The sequence below is a fragment of the Harpia harpyja genome, chromosome 1 (genome assembly GCF_026419915.1).
Source record: "Harpia harpyja isolate bHarHar1 chromosome 1, bHarHar1 primary haplotype, whole genome shotgun sequence".
In the NCBI taxonomy this organism is placed as follows: Eukaryota; Metazoa; Chordata; class Aves; order Accipitriformes; family Accipitridae; genus Harpia; species Harpia harpyja.
Window position 1 is genome coordinate 21,677,689 of NC_068940.1, and position 19,221 is coordinate 21,696,909.

Sequence of the window (19,221 nt, forward strand, 5' to 3'; positions counted from 1 at the left end):
ATTATAGAGTTCCAAGAGTCCCTTCCCATGAAAGGGTTTCTACTTCTAATTCTCTATTTCTATCTGTGGTCATGGTTATGTTTTCAAGCCTTTTCACTGTAGACCTACAAGCTATAAAATTAATTTATGGTCTTGGAAGGAAGGGGAGCAGCAATAGTTCAAAAGAATTAGATGCTGTCTGAGACATAACTACATGCCTACAATTCCTCTCTCCATCTTATTCCCTCCTCAAGGATCGTCACCATTGCACTATTGTTAAATAGCAACTTATGACAAATATGGTCAACCTAAAAGACAAATGAGAATTTCTCTTTATAAGCTAAACATCTTTTTACTTAACATTATAGGAGCCTGTATCTCCATTACAGTCCTTTTAAGTTGCCAAATTTCAAGTGAGAAACCTGACTTGTGCAGGAGAAATCATTGTACTGTTGGCCATCACTGTATTTTTAATATGTCTATCAAATTACACAATAGTGAAAATTTATGGATATTTATATAAATTGAAAAAAGCAGAAGCAAGGATTCTGAAAAAAAGTAAAGCAAATAAAATAATAAAAAACATTTACAGGAGTATAGCCAGAGTCCCCACTAAAATGTAAAAATAAAAATAATTAGAGGAAGAGGCAGCTCTCTTCTTAAACCTTTTAAATGAATCTGAAATTAGCAATGTACACAGTATTTAGCCTGTGTAACTAGCTGGTGTTATCACTGCTCCAGTCATCCTTTCCTGTCTTTGCAGGAGTGAGAAGTCAGATTCTTGAATCTTCCAGGGCTGAAACCCTCCTGTGCATGGTGTGTAATGCAGCTTATTCCTGACTGAGGCTACTGGATCCACTGTCACATATGTATCTAGCTTGAACCAGAATGCTGAATGCATTAGAGCAGATAAAAAGACATGCTGCTGTTAAAGTGCAGACATAAAGCTTTTTGCAGCTAACACTGTTAAATGAGCTAGCAGCTATATATTTAAAATGGCTATAGCTTCTGAATTGTCTTCTGTGAACAGTAATACTAGAAGACCAAAATCCACTGCAGAGGCAACTGTAGGCAGTCCATATCTAGCTGAGAAATTTGCAAATGTCCAGAACAGACAGGGCTGAAAATCCACCATAGGCATCTGTGGTTCCTGGAGTGCTTGGGGACTTTGAAACATACCCAAGCTGCAAACCTTTTACAACATGGCCTCCTCTAAGTTATACTTTATTTTCATTCCAAAGACTGTGCTTCTCTGTCACATCTTTAAAAACCAAACTTTGTGTTTATGTCCACAAAATAACTTCAGACTGGTTTACTTCTCATCTGTTACTGACTAGGGAGTTTGGGTATCCTTGGGAGACTAGGGTATCCTTTTGCTTCTTCTAAATGAAAATAATAATTTCTATTTTTCCTTCCTGAATTCTTTCTTATTTGTTTTTATGCTACCAATGCACCTGTAACTCCCCAGGGATCAAGAGGATTTGATAAACAGGGTCAGCTGCTTTCAGGCTTGCTGGTTATTTCACCAGAGAATGAAGTATCAGCTTCTTGGCACCATGTGTTCCACCTATTTATGTCCATTGTCAGTGCTTGAACTTTGTCTGCAGGATAGTTTAGGTGATCTAGGTGAAAACAAACTCCAACAACATAAAAGAAGAATAACAAAAAGAAGCTGCTGGATTAAGGAGGACAAGGATCAGTCCCCCACAGTACAGAAGTGCATGTTAATTTAGCCCACCATTAGAATAAGCCTGTCTAGCCATCCATGGCCAATGTAGTATTAAAGAATAAAAAAATGATATGTTAGTGTCTGCAAAAGAGGAGGAGGACTTAGGCTTAGGAAGACTCTGATTTTCTGGGTTGGCCCAGACTAGACTCTACACCTACATTAGTGTCATTAATCTAGGGACAAGCTAAAGAATGTAATAAAGGTGAGTTTCAGCCCTGTTAGTATATATCCCCTGTGCTAAGATGAGAACATGTGGCATTAGTCCAAGAACTGGCTGAGGAAGTTCACCACCAGCACAGCTACCCAGATTTCCTTGGTAGCACAAGTTCAGCTCTTTGGTTCTACTCTGTCCCTAAATAAGCAAAGTCTTAGCTACAAAATCATCTTTTTGTCTGCTCTCTAGAAATTTCTATTAAAAAGTCAGTGGTATTTATTTTGGCTATACAGTTTGTTATAAAAATATTTGGAGATTAAACCATGTAGTATTCCTTAAAACCATTAGAAGACAGTTCTGGGAATCCCAGATACAGAAACAGCAAAAATGTAATTGATATATATGGAATGCGTGCAACAGTCTGCACATCTTAAAGCTAACTCTGTTATTCACTTCACTTCAATATTAGATTTGTGTGTATTCCTTAGCTCTTGAGGACAAAACCAATCAAGTAATATTATTTAATAACAAATTGTGTACTCCTAATACAAAAAATCTTGTTGATAAAACCCTGAGGCATCACTTTTCATTCTGTTCTCAGTAAAAATTAAAGTCAAATGTATAGACGTACATGTGAGTTAGTTGAAATAAAAATGAAGTGACTAATGACCTGGGAAATTAGTGAAGGTCATTGAGGAGATGAAATACACTACTGAAAATAAGCAGATTATTACCCTTATTGTTTATTTAAACAGTACCTTAATTAATGAGTAATTAATTCAAGTTATTTTCCCTTATTATTAGAGGAGAACCTTATTCAGGAAGAGCTTTTTTTTATCAATATTCTGTTTGAAAGTCTTATTAAATTACTACTGGGCTAAATTGTATCCTCTGGCTGAGTCACCCTATGTTCTACCAAGGAGGCAATAGTCCAGTCCTGTCCTGTTTCCAGAGTTCAATTGTATATAAATATGCAGTACTCCTCAGCCTTTCTGTAACAACAGTGCAATGTCTTTCCTGAATCTGTTGTTTCTGTATAATCTTTTTTTACACATTGTACAGAAAATCTACATAAAAGAAGGAAAGGAAAAAAGAAAAAAAAAATTCACATTGACAGATGACCATTATGTAAACAGTTATTGTAAATAGATCAGAAAAGTAAGTTTAATGTCAGCTCTTGGAAAAACTGTTGCTGATTTATAGATGTAGCAAGGAATTGCAATAATGAAAATAAAAATAAGATGAAGTAATAACCATAAACCAATTTCTTCTTTTTTTTTACTTAAAATATTTTGTTGTACTCACAATTTGAAGTATCTGGCTATATTTATGATGTGTTCCATTTTGCTATGAAGATCTTCCAAATACCAGCTAACTGCATATTTTTACACTCTGCCAAAAAGAGCAACTTTATTTTGCTCTTTATATATTTTTCCTGGGAAGTCATGTGTCTTGGGTGTTCCTCATTTAAGAAGCTGTCTGTATAACTCACAGCTGTGGCTTCATAGATTAGATTCAGTGATTGCTCTTTAAAAAGCAGAAGTCTTATCCTATGAAACTGTCCTAAAGTTAGCTACAACACCCTATATTTCAACACATAAAAAAAGTAACTAAGTTTTCAGAACTGTTACATACTAGTAGCTTTTGTTTATTTCTAAAGCAGCTGCAGGTGCCCTGAATTGAAAGTAATCATATATATGATTAGAAATATAAACAAAAAAATCAAAAAGCCTGAAAACTAGTGTGGTGGGCTGACCCTGGCTGGATGTCAGGTGCCCACCAACACTGCTCTATCACTCCCCCTCCTCACCTGGACAGGAGGAGAGAAAAATATGATGAAGGGCTTGTGGGTCGAGATAAGGACAGGGAAATCACTCACCAAGTACCATCACGGGCAAAACAGACTTGACTCGGGGAAATTAATTTAATTTGTTACCAATAAAATCAGAGTAGGGTAATGAGAAATAAAAACAAATCTTAAAACACCTTCCCCAGACCCCTCCCTTCTTCCTGGGCTCAGATCCATTCCCAATTTTCTCTCCCTCCTCCCCCCGAGTGGTGCAGTGGGAACAGGGGATGGGGCTTGGGGTCAGTTCATCCCACCTTGTCTCTGCCTCTCCCTCCTCCTCAGGGGGAGTAGGACTCCTCACTTGTCCCCTGCTCCAGCACTGGGTCCCTCCCACGGGAGACAGTCCTCCACGAACTTCTCCAACATGAGTCCTTTCCACGGGCTGCAGTCCTTCAGGAACAGACTGCTCCAGCGTGGGTCCCCCACGGGGTCCCAGGTCCTGCCAGGAGCTTGCTCCAGTGGAGGCTCTCCATGAAGTCACAGCCTCCCCAGGACACAGTTGGCCCTTTTGGCTGCCAGGGCACGCTGTTGACTCATACTGAACTTGCCTGAAGAATGACAAGTTAGAATTATATATATATAAAGAAAAAAAAAGAATTTTATGTGTAAAAATTAAAAAATATAGAGAGAATTGTGCATAAGAAGCCTGAAGAACTGTAAAGCTAAAATGAATTTTGATTTACACAGCAAAAGACTTTAGCCTTTGCTTTACTGATTGCTGAGAATCTATCAACTGACTCTTTTATACAGGAATATTGTGATATACAATTGTGACCTTAAATTACTACCTTAGCTTGCAGTTTGAAGTGGTTATCTTCAAGAACAATTCTCCACCAGATGTCATTTTCATACAATCTGCAGAGTACATCAGAGCAAAAAATATATTTTTTTAGATTTAGCAAAGCACTGTGTGTATTAAAGTAAATATTACAAAGCTGGAGCTGTCAGCTAAACTAAGGTAATACATACACACACTTATATGTATATATTAAGTTAATAATAAAAAGACTGACCAAGTTTTTGAGTGGTCACCTACGTCTTCGCTGTGTTTTTCCCTAGAGGAAGTAGAACAAATTTAAAATTCACTTTTTTTTTCACAATGCTGACACTGGGTTATTCAAGCTCCATTTCTAAGATCTCTAGTTTTCTCCTCAACTACTAATACAGGGTTTAACTTACAAGTTTAAATTTCTCTTGGATCTTCATGCTTACATACATTACAATAAAGTACAACTCAATTTCAAAGCCACCATTTAAATGAAAATCTAATAGAAAATTGCTGCAATGCTATAACACAAATGTAACAAAACTAATTCAGAACTCTTATATTTCTGTTTAGCTAGACACTTGAGCTTTAATTTCCTATCCCTTTTCCAAGCAAACATATGAAGGATAGATGAAAATTTTTTGTCGCTTATATGTCAAAGATGAACAGCCAAGAAAATATCATTAGCAGTTCCTGCATAATCCACAGCCTTTCCTTCATCCACTAAGCGGGTTACCTTGTCAGAGGAGATCAGGTTAGTGAAGCAGGACCTGCCTTTCATAAATCCATGCTGACTGGGCCTGATCACCTGCTTGTCCTGTACGTGCCATGTGATGGCAATCAAGATGATCTGCTCCATAACCTTCCCCAGCACCAAGGTCAGGCTGACAGGCCTGTAGTTCCCTGGATCCTCCTTCCGGCCCTTCTTGTAGATGGGCGTTCACGTTTGCTAACCTGCAGTCAACTGGGACCTCCCTGGTTAGCCAGGACTGCTGATAAATGATTGCAAGTGGCTTGGTGAGCACTTCCACCAGCTCCCTCAGTACCCTTGGGTCGATCCCATCTGGCCCCATAGACTTGTGTGTGTCATTGTTCATACAAACTCAGCCCATGTTCTTTCTCTGCAGATTTCTCACACAACAGTACAAACAAGAACAGTAGGTGCCCCTGCAAATCCTATCCATTTCCATATGTTCTTACTATATGTCTCAAAAAAAGCCCATAGTTAGATCTAGTAAAATGAATGGGTGAGGAGAAGAAAATTCTTTGATTCTGAAGTGAGGAAGGTTGTTTCATTTCCAGTGAAACAATATATGCAAAATAAAATTTCTGTCTGATGTCCTTAACTTTGAAAACACTGATATAGATTTAGAATTAATCATCCTGCCCTCCTCACGAGAGGCTCCACCCTATTTGATGCCAGCTGAGCAAAGCACTTGGACTTATTCCATCAACAGTGTATGAGTGTCTACACTGGCACTCAGTTCATGTCTTTGTCTTGAAACCCTGCAGTTCTTACATAAGTACTAAATTTCCATCCATTTCAGTTGAAGTTAACTGCGTAACTCAGTGCTTTGAGGAATCAAAAGCTCATAAGAAGCTCTTTTTTTTTCCTTAGTATGATTTTTAATGAATAGCTTCAGTAATTTTATGCCATAAATTTTATGTTATAAATTTGGACGTGTGCAAATCCAGTGATTTTTAAAAAGCTTTCTAAAAATATTCTGAAGTACCATTTATAATTGGAATTCAATATAAGAAATTAATCTAAGTGCTTTGAACTGTTAATGTAATGTGCATTATATAGACGTTGTAGCTGCTCAGCTACTGTCTGTTGTGTAATTCCCTGCACGAAATTTTGCTTTTTGATCTCCACAACCTAATCTTATTGGTTTGTTTCAAATATAGTGATGATAAGGGTTACAGCTGTCTGAAATACTAAATCCCTTATTTATAAAAGCTGGAAGAGCAACATAATAATTTTATTACACTTCAAGGCATCAATTTTTTAGCTTTACCACAGTAAATAAAACAAATCACAAAAGGCCACAATCCCATACCCACAAAAACAGTGAATCAGGGCTGTGAAATGACCATCAAATAAACTGCCAGCTGTAGCCAATGAGATCAGAGACAGTGCAGGTGCATATAACCGTAGCGATGCAACTGTATAACACACAATTACCAACAATTATACTCTTAGAGCTGAACAAGCATTTGATAGGTCCTTGATGCATCTTTTCTAATTGCTTTGAGCAGCTCAGGACTCAACTTGATCACAATCTCTTAAGAAAGATGGAGGTCAGTATACCTGTGTACATATGAGATTTTGTTTTCCAACTGTATTTTTAAAATGCTAAAGGAACTGATGAAAAGATTTAGTGAAATTAGAAAGCATATATTGGAAGAACTTGTGAAGTTCTTGGAGTGTTCTTTCAAATTCAGACAGTTGACTGTTCATTCAAAAGAAAACTTCATGGTGGTGTCTGCTCTAAAGGAGCCATGTGGTGGTGGATATGGGAACAAGCAGAACAGACTGTAATCATACAAGTCTGCTTTGTTGCTAAAAAAACCCAGACTTGCTTAGCCATGCTCTAAAAAATGTCATAGGTAGCTGAGCTCCCTGTTTACATATTTACTAGCATGTGCAACGGGGAGCACACTTCATTATCCATCTCATAGATATCCATTGCTTTGAAATACGCAGCACAAAATGTTATTGCTAATTCTATTTTCTATGGAGGCAATAAATGGCAAATATTCTGCTTTCAAACTAGTTCTAAAAGGGACAATTTCTAAATATTTTAGCTTAGAGTCTGATAAATGTTTCTTCAGCAATACAATGCACATGTACATTCTCATAAATATGCAAAGAATCGTAAATAGATTCTTCCTGTACCATGAGAATGAACTATTCAAAAACATTTTTATTCCATTTGATAACAAAAAGTAATACCTTGAAAACTTTAGTCAACTGAAAACTCTCCTACTTTACTTCCCAAAAGCAGCTCAAGTCAGTGTTCTTATATTGCACTTCTAGTTCAGGTTTTCTCTTCCCCCCCCCCCCCCCGACATTAAGCTTAACATCTAAAACAAAGACGTTTATTTAAACAGAAGGAGGATACTTTGACAATTTTGTAATATTTTCTAGAAAACAGTGAAGTGGGAAATTTTTTCTTTTCCTTTTTTTTTTTTTTTTAAAAAACTAAAGTTAGAAAATTCCAGGTCAGCTTTCTACACCCTCAGGAATCAACAGAAAAAAACCCCAGATACTTTTACCTTAAGTAAAATCAGATGAATTATCTCATTAAGATAAATCAATTATTGAGCGTATGTTCTTCTAAGTAAGCATTTTAGTGGAAATGAGGCACTAGTTTCTGCTCATATTAGCAACTCTAGGCAAGCTCCAAACCAGAGTGTATCTTATTGGCATTTACTAGTTATACAGAACCAAAAACTACATGTGCCTTTCTCTATAGTACATTTGTGATCTCTATTTTTTACTTTGATACAACAGCACACATCTCTTTGCAGTGAAGGGACAGCTTAAGGTTACAAGTTAATATACTTTTTATGTCAGGAACGATGGTGTTGCCACAAAAAAGTAATCTGGTCTCCCTCCTACCTTCACATAGTTTCAGCCATTTATCTGCAGTCTTTAACTATAGTTCTATCTATGGTCAAACAGTGAATTTCTGTTGATCTAGATAAATCCAGAAATATATACATATATACATATAATACTCTGTGTGTGTGTAGATGTATAAACGTACATATATTTAAAAGTCTATTTTGATCCAAATCATCCCACAGCTTTGTTCATTGCCCAGACAGCACAAAGTCCTATATAGCACAGAAGTGGAAATGAGTAGGAAGAACCTCAAAGGAGGGCAGTGACAGTGCTGACTTAAGTAATTTTTATTTGCGGATGAAACTATAAGAAACACAGTTGAAAAAGACTGTAAAATATGAATTACCAGGCAACAACTTAACTTTTACTCTGTCTGATAGTCTAAGGGCTCACTGATGATGCTAAGATACACAAAAGAAAAAAAGACCTCAGATGTTCCCAATAAATAGTAAACTTACATTTATCATAAAATAATTTGAATTTTAGTCTTTGTAGTGAGTGGATTCAACTGTAAATGACCTAGTGATCTATTTTAATTAACTGAATAAATTGAAATCAAGAAAATATTATCTGTATATGCAGCAGAGGCTACTGTTTCTCAAAGCTACTTTAGCACTATAGCAAATGTGCTTAGGTAGTGACTTTCACTGAGGGGATTGCCTTCAAAATTTCAGAAGTGTATGTTGAAAAATAAAAGACAATTGATTTTGATCCATTTTGATTAGAGCTATAGTTGGTTAATGACTTCTTGCTAGCCCCTTACAGTGTAAATTATCATAGCATCATGAGCAAAAAGAGGTTTCTTTTTGTGGTATGATTGTAAACATCAAGCCAAAACAATGTGAGTAGTGAAAATTACTCTGGTTTGCATTTTAGACCTTCTTTGACTCCACGTCATTTTTAGTGCCACTTAAGTTGGTATTAATTTGTTCCTGAGAAATTTAATAAAAAAGGCATTTGCTTTCATCAGTTTTACATTTAGTCCACTGTCTCCAGACTGTCTTGATTTCAGAGTATTACTACATGCTTAAGTGTTAGTAAGAGTCAGACAGACGTAGAGTTTTGTTTAAATGCAATGATGCGTTGACATGCTCTTCAAAATCAGGGCAAAAAATAAAACCACCAGAAGAATCATAATTTCCATTTGTTTGGTTTCTGACTTCTGCAGGGCTGACTTCCTGCAGACTTTGGGAACTTTGCAGGTTTGGGAACATGTTTGGGAGCAGGGACCTTTGGATGTTGCAGAATGTATTGGTGCCCTGGTTTGTAACACTATAGTAGGAATAAAAAAAACAAGGAGGGGAGGCATGTTTGAGAAAGACAGCTACTATGTCATTGAGTTTTCTTTTGTTTTGCATTATGTTTACTTACTTGATAATCTTGTTTGTCCTTGATATGTTAGAGAAAAATAATGACATTTTCATCTTTTCCCTGTGCTGCCGCCATTAATGAACTTTTCCACAAGAAGAAACTCCAGGGACATGACAGCTTTGCCTGATGTGTTTCCCTGCAGGTCCATGGAGAGAGCTGGCTTTGGAAACCGTTTCGGGGATGATTAAAAGCCATTTTGACTCTCTTCAGGAAGTAAATGAGAAAAAGCTGGTGACTCCTGGGAAGAAAGCATGAAGTACTAACGGGAAGGTATCAGTAAGGAAGGTCGGTCCTGACAGGAAGAACATACTCATTAGCAGACATTTTCAAAGAGAAGTTAAAAAAAAATAAAAATCCAAGCGGATCAATGAGTTAAATTACCTGGATTTCAGTCATATCACCAGTCAGCTTCAAAGATGGAGACTCGCATAGTGTTCCAGTAAAATGGCTGTGAAACGTAGTGAGTGTACAAAATTAATACTAAACAGCAAGACACGTTACTGTGGAGAATTTGGAGGAAACCCGTGAAGGTGTACAGGTGCCGTTCACTGAGCAGACGGTTGTTCCAGACGCTCCATCACCGGGAGGTGGTAGGACTGGGAGGACTTTGCCAGTCCTGGAATCAGAGGCCACGCTGAAGGACTCGTCTCGTGCCTTTGTACCGGGTGCAGGTGCCCAGGTGCCGGCCATGGTGGGCTGCAGGGGTGGCAGCCGCTGTGAGGACAGAGGCGGGGCTGCCCCGGGCCGGTTCCAGCCGGTTCCAGCTGGTTCCCGCCGGTTCCCGCCGGGCACAGCTGAGCCCCTCAGCCGTGGGTGGGCGGGCAGGCGTCTCAGGGAGTAGAAACCCCCTTTCAACAAGACCCAGGGCCAGCACAGCAAACAGAAGTAGAGAGAAAACCTTTTGTATTTAAGTAAAGAGTTTTGAGTAAAGCCTCAGGGAATATTCAGACTGAATAAGAAAAAGACATTTTCCTTTTCAGGAATAATTCACTATTTGTGAATAGTACTTCTTAACTAGATTTTAGAGTGTTTCTTGTCTCCTCCTGATGTTGGCATAAAGGATTGTACCTTAACAACAGAATACGAGCAAAAGGGTAAGTGATAACCCTGATTCAAATGACTGTGAAAAAGTGTATTTGCATGGTGCAGGTCAGAGTTGATAGACCTGTTGGTGCCTGCGTGACTCTGACCACTGAGAAGACACTAGCCTTGCTCTCAACTGTGCAACTACTGACTGATTCAGACAAAATGAATGAAATAAAAGTAATTTTCATTTTATCACGTCTATTTTGTAGAGGTGTTCAAAGAGAGAAAAGAGCAACTGTATGATTTTACAGATTCTGCTTCCTTTATTTTTTAAAAATTTTGCATGGGACTTCAGAACATACTGTGAATGAGAGATTATAAAAAATAAAACATACTCAGGCAATAGTTTTTCTGCTCTAGTAATTGCACGTTCTAGTACAGAAAACTGTGACTAAACCCAGTTTTTAAAATTCAAATAGAATTTCTAATATTAAAAAGAACCCCCTGTTGTATGAAATCAGGAAGACACTGAAGAAAGGCAGTCACCTGTTATCTAAAAAATAACAGAATAATAAAACCTAAGAACAGCTTAATTTTGGTCAAAGAGCACAGCAAGATAAATCTTGAAATAAGGTAGAAACTGGAGTACATCTGCAACACAACCAGTTCCTGTCTGAAATAGTCATTAAAGGCAAATTAATAATTTTCATCACTAATCTGTCTTTATAAAGCATAACTTTTCTATTAGGGCATGTTAGCACTTATTAATAGAAATCCTCCTACTTAAAATAGCCACTGGAAGGAGATTTCAAATAAAGTTTTTGAACAAGTTTATGTACCATTGCTCAGCTTCAGTAATATAATTCTGCTGATTTGTACAGTGTAACAGTATTCCATTTCTAGTCATAATGCAAATAAGGGCATCACAGTCTGGCAGTATATCAACAAAAAACAACTTTACCATGCAGAGCTTGATGGTACGTGGCAACTTTTGTAACCTGATCCAGAAGCCAGCTTTCTCCTGGAACAGCTGTCATATATCTATATTTCTCCCTTCTTTAGTACTGCCAGATACTTACCTGCAATGCAGCATTTTCAGGACTTCAGTCTTTTCATTCTCATTACACCTTAGGACCCTATTTCTGTCTAATATGCAGGTTTGATAGTTGCTATACTTGTTATTTTCCATATAGCTTGCTATCTTTTTAGACTGCAAATATTTTAAAATCTAGGTACAATAACTAGTTTACTCTTCCCCATTTCTTTGCTCTGAAATAGCTTTATTGCACTGTGATTGTTGCACCTTAAGGCTCTCTTAAGAACCAGATCTTGGTGCTACATTATTCCTTCTGTTGGAGGAGGCGGAGGGGGATGGCAGGCCAAGCAAGCATCACTCATGTCTCAAACTTCTCATATTTCCATTGCCTGTTGCCTCTCCTCATGAGTGAGAAGCTTCCACAAATGAATTCAGAAAATACTATTTTTAAAGGTGTCCTGATCTTTTACCCTCACAAAGGGTAAAGTGCAAAGGATAAATTCAAACCATTAATCCATGGATTAGATCCCTTTTTTCCTGTGCAAAGCTGTATTAATTTTACAAGTACTACAGGCACTTGCAGGACAAATCTCCAATTTTTCTTCTTCAATATTTATTATGGCTTCACATAATCTAAATCACGACCACTGTAGGACACAAACTGTACTTTAACTGTTTGTTTAACAGTTATCCTACCATACTGCTTATTCTTGCTTGCTATCAGTAATACTGGATACAGATGAGAACACAATGGCAAATTTTTTTTTGCTCAGCAAGCTTAATATCCACCACCAGTGACTGAGAACAAATCAGTTAATTAGAATCTGCATTACCTTGGCATGGAAGTGGAACAATGATAAGCAACACAGTGGAAAGAGACTGTACAAATATACATTTTTCCTTTCAAACTATTGCTTTTTAGCTCTGTTCATGGAAGGCCATGAGGATAACCCACCAGGGCTGAGAACAGAATGCAGGCTGAACAAAACTGATCAATAATGGGAGGTAAGATGTGACTTACATTTCAGATATCTTAAAATGTCTAATAAAAGTTGCCATTACAGCTAACTCTTATTTTAGAATTTCTCTTCTTCACAAGTGTTCACAACCAAACTTAGGGCATGGTGCTATATGGACAGTAAATAATGGGTAAGTATCAGAACTGAGCATATTTTTATTCTGTGGTTAAATTAATTTAGGTATCTGACCTGCACACAAAGGATGGAAACAATGTATAGTGACCCAACCAGCTGCCACCAGAAGTGATACTGTGTGGTAAGACATGCCAGACTTACATTCTCTCCCAAGCAATAGGTTAAGAAATCCCTTATTACAAAGACAGTGGGAACTTTGGTCTGAAGGCTTGCAATAAATGTTACTGTTGTTCTACTAAAGCAACATGGACACTATGGCTGGCAAAGAATAATGAGTAAACAACTGGAAAAAAAAATTATTCCATCAGTTTCTATTTCCCTAATCATATGTAAAGAAAAATATGGTACCCTTCAATTACAAGTATGAGCACAAAACCTGCTTCAGATCCATCCTTTACCAGAAGTAGCATGGATTACATGAGAATCCAAGCTTTCAAAGAAAGAAAGAGGACTGAAAGACAAAAAAGAAAAAAAAAAGAAAAAAAAGGAAAAAAGAAAGAAATACATTTTCTAATATGAGTGGGTGATGAAAACAAAAAGCAAAAATAAAAAGTGCAAAGGATAATTCTATTTCTACATAATTTTCGCGAGTCTTCAGAAAACCTGACACCATGGCTATATTTCACTTCACTAAAAAGTTAGTATCATCTGCACAGCAACTATTAATGCTGAAATATAAATTACTTTAAAAAAAATCCACCAGTTTTGCTACAGAATTGTTCGTCCGTTGCAATGAAATGCTGCAGAATCTGAAAGCCATTCCCAGAGAGTCTTGACCTTAACTGAAACCTTTCGAATGATTTAGCAATGCATAACAATTATGCCTCAAATCTTAATATCAAAGTGTATCTAAAAGATTGTCTAGTACATAGTATCTCCGCTAAATCTAAGTCTTTGAATAGTTCCAACTTATTTATATTTAGCCCTTCATATCAAGCTGGAAAAAGCTTGTTGGATTGTTTTGTGCTAGTTTCTTTCTTGCTTTGATTTTTTGGTTTGGGTTACTATTCTTGAATTTTACACTCTGTACGTTTCTGGGTCAGCTCCTAACTCAGATGAGTGTCATGAGGGCATAAAATGCATGACCTTCCCACGAAACAAAGGATTGTTGCCAGCTATACAATATTTTGCCATCATTTCTGTTTAGTCATTTTATTGTTTTCAGCCTCACTGAGTGTCTGCCCTTTGCGCATTAAGGAGTAGGATGACCATTTGGCACAATTCTGTATGAGTAGACTCTCCTGTTTAAGATACAGGACCTCACTTCCTACAAATTGATAAGCACAAATACATAGATGTTTTGCCAACAGTTTAAAGAAAAAAAAAAAAGACCAAAATATTTTAGAATATATTCTTTATTAGAGAATTATTGCAATGCATATAGTAGATAGATAGAATTATAATCCCTATTTCCCTTCTGAATGCATATGTACTTTATTAAAAAAATAAAATATCTTCCTATCCTAAAAGAGTTTGGGGTTTGAAGGTTGGAGTTTGGGAGTGTTGATTATTTCTTTTGTATCTACTGGTTTATAAGCCTGGCTGTCCTCTGAGATGTAGCTTGTGGATTGAAGGACATTCATTCTTTATCATAAAAATAAAGATGAAATTAATGTGAGGGACCAAAGGCCACAAAATATTACTGAGTGGCAGTTAAGGTCTTGAGGTTATTGGTAGGGGGCTTTAGAAGCTGTCACCGGTATCAGCCTCCTGCTGCCAAGAGGCTTCAAAGGACACTGGTCCTTTCCCCTGCAGTCCTGCCTTGTATTCACAAGTATTGAAGAAAGAACTGAACAGCCCTGTGTTGAACTTTAAGTTCATCACATGGAGTTGTCAAGTGGTTCATAGTTCCTAACACTGTAATCTGACAGACAAAATCCAGGCAAGTAAATAAGGTAACAGCAAGGAAAAAAAATTCTCAGTCCTAAAATTTTGGGGGATAGGATGACTGGGGGGTGTAACTATTTTTCTGGTCAAACAAACAAAATCCTTCCCTCTTCGCTTGGTATTTCATAGGATACATTGTTATTAAAGCTTTTCTGCATTATTTCATAATGTGCCAAAGTTTGAGACTTTTAAAAATATATATTAAAAACAAAGGTATTTTGGGACTGTTAATATAAACACTCAACAAACACAGTTTTCTTGTATTTTCTCAGTTGTTGTCATCTGCGTTTGTACTGACAGTATGCACAGGCACCTCATTTATTTTTTTTGGACCAGTTTGTGAGACCTTACATAGCAGGTCACACAAGGAGAGAGGGGACCACTGGACACATGGCAGAGGCAACGCTGTGGTTTATCCCTGCTGTGGGAAAATGTAACTTCTTGCTGGGTTCCTCTGAGCATGCAGCCCAGGACCCAGACCTTTCTACTGCTCTGTGATCCCACAGAGGCAGATGTAGCAGGTCAGCAGATCTGCAGGACAGGCTATGCAACTGTCTTTGGCATAGGTGATCCCAGTTGCCATAGTGTATTATCCTCCTTTTCTGTGCAGATGCACAGTGGTCGAGGAAGGAGCATCCCAACCAAGCACAACATGCAAGAGTGACCCAGTCAGAGTCCTCCCGGCTCTGCCAATTTTGTGCATCTGGCCAGGTCATTTCGAGAGCTCGCTGCTGTCTGCACCTCTGCCTTTGTAAAATGAGAATGACAGCAGCCTTCTCTGCACTCTGCTTTGAGACGTGAATAAAAGCTTAAAGCAGCACTACGGGGTCATAAGTAACTAAAACTTTGATTCACATAAGTGCACATTTCCAGGCAGTAGTTTTCCTGTGTTAACTACATCAGGATGATATCCCACACCTTCCTGAGCCAATTTAGGAGACAACGTACAGCACCCAGTTCACTTGTCCATTTTCAGGAACATCCTTCCTGAGGAGGTGCAGTTCCAGGAGGTGAGGCTCACACCAGCTCACACGACAAAAAAGCACCCATGGGTCTGGGCGGCTGCTGGGGAATGTGACAGCCAAAATTCACCATCCTCTCTCATTTCCATCAATAAAATCATGACTGCAAAGGCCATGGTACAGGCCCAAATTCTTCCCACTTAATTTTAATGATCTGAGATGTCTAAAATGCTGTCTTTAAGTCAGAAGAGAGGCAGGCACCCCCAAAGATTGATTTCAGTTCACTTAAGATATACATGAAGAGACTTATCCTGCTCCTCTTGGTAGGCTAAACTAAGGTACGAACGCTGGGCATATTCTGCATTCTTCTTATGAATATATAATGCAGTAAACCTTATATTTGTCTATAGGTACAGCAACTGTGTTAGATTGCTACAGGAAGCATTTACTAATACACTAGTAAAATGATTCTAAACTGCTTCAACACTATAATATTTTCATATATATACATGAAATCTTTTTTCTAAAATGTGAGCAGAACTCATACAGGAAGTTATGCAAAACAGAATAAATTATGCAAATAGCATTCTTTGAGTTTTTGAATTAAGTGTTATGCTCTGGAGTACACAGAACACACACTGAATGCTTGATGACAGGAAGAGTCTTTATATTTAGATTATATTCCAACAATGACCATTTGTGTTGCTCTTTTCTGACCATCAGAAAAAGACTTGCCGAACTTCAGTACCCCGTTATGTCTGTTCTGGTTTGAAAACCCAGTCACGTGGGATCAACTCAAAAATCTCGTAATTAGGACTTGACATTGGTTTGACAGCCAGAGCATGAAGTGTGAGCATAGCCTAGTTGCTCTGACATTCTGAAATATAAAAATGCAAAGCCACCTGAGAAACCACATGAAAGAAATTCCACTACCCTAAACTGTGCATATTAAAAGACTTTGAAGCTCCCAAGATGAGCTGATTTGAAATCTCTCCTTGTCTGTGATGAAAAAGTAGTACTGTCAGGCTTTTTGGTAGAAAGGTGAAAGTTTAAAGTAAGGTCCCTGTGTTATTCCAGGATTACCTCTCTCAGATGGTAGCATAGCACTTAAACTATGGTCACAGGTAATATGCACAGTCTCCTGTCATAAGAAAAAAAGGAGAAAGGGAAGTAATATTTGCTTTGCTTACTATATTAAATTAGTAAATTCTTATTACTTGAATATACAAAATAGAGCAGTTTAATTCATTCCTTGAGGCCACAAATACTCTAACACATGTTCTTAAAAAAATCAAATTAGAATTTTGACTCACTAGGTTGATTTTACTTTACTATGCATTTCTTATTAAGAGAAAACAGAACTTCACTGTTATATGAAACTAAGAATTTCTGATTGTATTAAATAGAGAAGCCAACACCAGTCAGCATAGGGTTAGTGCTGAAAGAAGGAGAAAACTCACAGTCACAGGTGGGGTGAGGCTTGAACCATGCTGCCAAAAGCCTTGATTTTGAAGACACCTTGCCATGTAAAGGAAACACAGGAAACTGAATTTCTTTCAGAATTACAGGGTTATTCCCCTAATAACAAATTAGCTCATTTAATACATCATCCACTAAATATCTGATCAGATTGTGACATGCCATCTTTAAAAGGCCTATCTACACTTTTAGATTCAAGAAGTAAAGTATACTTCACATTCTGTCTGAAAGGAATATTTTTAAAAATCACTCGTAGAGTCAAATCGCTTGCAAGCAGTCACAGGGTGTTACGCCAAGGTATGGGCTTTCAATTTCCTCAGATAGTTAAGAGAGTCTATATCAGTGAAAATTTAAATGGAAGTAAAATACTCATCAGGCAGATGGGAAGTACCTTTCACAGAGTCAGATGCTAAATGGCCACTTTAACACAGGCAACTTTCCTCTTTTACTGGGAAAAAGATACTGAGAAGCATTTCTACAGTGAAATAAAGCAATGACCTGGCCATTAAAGAGTAGGAAGTCACTGCAGAGAAAAAGAAAGGCAGGGAAAAAAAACCAAAACAAAACTGTGGTTCTTGCCTTCATCTATGCCTCCCCCATCCCGTCCCCCCATCCTATGTCATGTCCTCCCCCCCCCCAAGGTTCTTGTTGAAGCACCTGAGATCTCATACTTTCATTCTGCAGATATTTATTAAAATGAAGTAAATACATTAAAAAGTATTCCTTAAAGCCAGAACCACCAGTACACTTCAAGCACATCATTACCCCAGCATGACTTTTTTTTTCTTGTGGTTGCAATCAGAAAATCAGTAATAAGCTGCACCCATTAACTCCATTTTTGTATACTCTTTATAAAGAGTGGCTGTCAAATTATACCCTTTATGTAAATATATGTATCAACTTACAGAGTGTTTTTTCTGGAATGCAAGCTAAACATTTTCCAATGGAAGGAGAGATGGAGAGAAATGAAAAGTATTTGGAGTCTGAAAAACTGTTCTTCCTTCCTTTCTAACCATTGCCTCAACTTTGAGAGGATTATGGAGTATAATGCGAAATGAGATCCCTTCGAAGGCTAGACTCAGTTTTGTGAAGAAAATCTGATGGCTAATGGCTGCAGACCAACTCTTATATGCCAAAATAAACTTTTAAGCCAACTGAAACACTGATAAACACAATTCATTTATTTTTAATTCTTATCCTTTGTGTCCTTATTAAACTTCTGTAGAGGTTTCTATCTATACAAAACCATGCTGGGTATTCTGAATTCGGTGAACAGTTACCTGTAATTACTGGAGTGAGATGAAGTGGCAACTCATAAAAATGGATTCTAAGATGCTCTAGAAGTGTCCAGTTCCCCACAGCATCGTTCCAGTATGAAGAAGAGTCTGCTGGTGAACACTGATAGCCAGGAAAGCACTCCGCACAAGGCAAGCATAATATAGCAAGGAGCACGCTTACATACTAGCGCTGTACCAGAAAGCTCAAAGGGCGTCACTATAAGCTGTCTGCAAGTGCAGCATTGTTTTATTGTTAGCTTGCTTTCTGGGACAGTTATAGCTCATGCCATTTATCACTCTCCCAGACTTGCCTAGGCCGTCTTAATAATTTGCTATTATAGACAAATACTAAGCTCCCAGAAGCACCCTGTGACAACAGACTAGTTTTTCTGGTTTATGAAAGGTAAAGCCAGAATTCATAATTATCTTGTATTTAAATATGTGTTCACAATTTAGGTAAGTATCCACTGCATATGAAAAGCAGAGAAATGTTAGCGACAAGTTCCAGACAGTGAGAGCAACTGCAGGGTGGATGGACCACATACCCTGCAGCCCTAGAAATGGGATTTGTGGAAATTAGGTGGAGTATAAACCGAGGAGACTACAAGGAGCATGGCCGCTAGGCAAAAGAGAACCTAGGGCCAACTAAAATGACACTGGGGAAGGGAAAAGTGCTATAAATTGTTATCATTGTCTCCCCAGCATATGATTTCTTGCTGTCTGTCTTTTTCTCCAAAACCTCTTGCTCTCATCAGTTGGGCTCCCCATACCTAACTTTTCCTGAGCTCTTGCTACCATCTGTGTTTATCCCATCAGTCCTTTTCTGTTGCTATAGGTGAGGCAATGACGGGCAAAATATTCTCTTCCTCACTGCACTGAGAAATGGCAGACATGATAGAAATAACCAGAAACAGCTCATTT

At 37.8% G+C, this 19,221-nt stretch overlaps 1 long non-coding RNA gene across 1 annotated transcript in view; it reads left to right on the forward strand.

Moving 5' to 3' along the window:
* LOC128140217 (uncharacterized) overlaps window positions 1-18,704 on the forward strand; it is a 35,160-nt gene extending 16,456 nt beyond the window's left edge. Inside the window, exons 2-4 of the long non-coding RNA XR_008234672.1 lie at window positions 9,622-9,764; window positions 12,464-12,546; window positions 18,251-18,704. This is a non-coding gene — a long non-coding RNA (uncharacterized LOC128140217). The remainder of the gene's footprint in view (window positions 1-9,621; window positions 9,765-12,463; window positions 12,547-18,250) is intronic.
* Window positions 18,705-19,221: the final 517 nt, after the last annotated feature.